We start from the raw sequence: 2,016 nt of genomic DNA, 5'->3' as shown, positions 1-2,016 counted from the left end.
TTTATGTTACGTAGGTCGTTGTGAAGAGTATTATTCCCCAAGATCCACAACGCCCAGTCGATGAATCTGTTTTTGTTTGGACAGACGAAGTCTTCGATAAAAAAGTTGAGAACCTTGTAAAGCTCATCTGTGACAACTTTGTGTTCGCGAAGGATATGTTCAAAGGAGGAGTTACAAAAGCAGAGGTTGACAAGATGCGCGAAGAATCAAAAGTTATTGGAAAGAAGAAGAAAACCCGAGCAAAGGAGACACAAAGCGTAGAACCAGATGAAGACAAAATTGCCTCCATTGTCCTTGCATTCTCAAACCGGAGCTTAAGAGGCTTGATGGTAATCTCTCAGCTGGACTTGCTTCTATGAAAGAGTTAGCATCGTCGTCTCTCCAGTACAAAGATTATGTGCTTGCCACTGTGTCTGAAATGATCATGTACATGTTGAGGGTCAACATATCACCCCCTCTACTGGTAATGTCTTGATGCCAGGTACATCTAAACAACCTACCATACGTGTTGAGGAATAGAATGCAAAGACAATTGGAAATGTGTTGGAACATCTAAGCCATTACTCAACCCCCCTGGATCTCCAAAACATGGTCCTGTAAGTGTTCATCCGTCTCTCCTTGCACTTGAAATTATTTGTTTAAAGTATATCACGTACTGTGATGTATGTATTACTCGTTCTCGTGTAACCCAAACTCAAAGTTTTATCCGGTCTCTAATTTCTCCATCCGGTTACTGCGGCAATATATTTATGTCTTTATAGTATCTCTTCTCAACTTGTTTAAAAGAAAATAAGTATTTTCGTTATCGTACCGCTTTGAAGCTGTATTGTTGATGCTTTATCAGAGATCGGACGCTTATACTGAACCTGGCTTGGTGAGGGAGGAGGATACGCTTATATGTCGGAAAAGCAAGCGGTTGAGGACAGTCCCCCCGTATCTACTTACTGGTTACCAGTGCGGGAGTGCCATTCTTAATCGTGCCCGAGAGGGACAACTTTGTGGTGACAGGTATTATGAGATGTCGGATATTCGGGAGAAGTATGTTTGCCTCTCCACAATACTTACGAGACCTTGGTAACATCCTCTTTCCAACGTATTTCTTACATTTTATAGAGTTCAATAAATTTGGCGTCTTATGATAATTTGACTGTTCATCGCAATGTTATTAACATGGCGGGTGTGTCAGTTACAGAGAAAGACCTTATTGATATAGCGGAAAGAAATCGTTTGTTACCTGGAAACCAGGTAAATTAATTTTCATTAAACTTCACTGATTACAAACTCCTTATGACACAAAACCCATGTCATTACTTGCAGGTCGTAGATATTCTTATGAAGCTTGTCCGATCAACCTTCGATAATCAAGTTATTGGTAAAGCGGACATGAGTGCTGCATTCCTTGACAGTCGTTTTGCAGCATTGTTGTGTAGGAAGCATCCAAACTTCAAGAAGACAAAGACAAAGGCTGCTTTCCTTTTCAGTAATAGTTTGGTTGAGGCTGTAAGGAATAGTTCTGCGTCTTTCACACCTGCAACGCGTTTCTACCTTCCATTCAACATCGCAAAAATCTACATGTATTTAACGGTTCAACCGATTAGTTGTGTTATATCGGGTTATATATAAATAAATCTGGTCATAGGACCAAACCTAAAAGTCAGTACCTTGTTCGCTCGGAGACTCCTGCGGTTCTTCGGTTTCAGGTGGTTTTGTGTTTTGGTTTACATCTCTGCCATCATCACCTAAATCATTAGAACGGCTCATGTTCGTACCAAACATTGATCTCCAACGCCAAACGATAGACAAGAACCAGGTTTTTCTCGCTGAATATCTCACCGTGTCCAGGTCCACTTACGTCAATCTCGTCAACCCCCACCATATCTTTTAAAAAAAACAAACATTATACACATGAATTGAACATTTAATTTTACACTTATGGTGAATTCCCTCACCTAATATTACTGCAATGTGCTCTTCCTCGGTTACTCCATCGCTAAAAAATGTAGTTCCATCTATTGT

This window comes from Brassica oleracea, chromosome C9 (assembly GCF_000695525.1).
Source record: "Brassica oleracea var. oleracea cultivar TO1000 chromosome C9, BOL, whole genome shotgun sequence".
Taxonomy (NCBI): domain Eukaryota; kingdom Viridiplantae; phylum Streptophyta; class Magnoliopsida; order Brassicales; family Brassicaceae; genus Brassica; species Brassica oleracea.
This window is presented reverse-complemented; position numbering follows the sequence as displayed.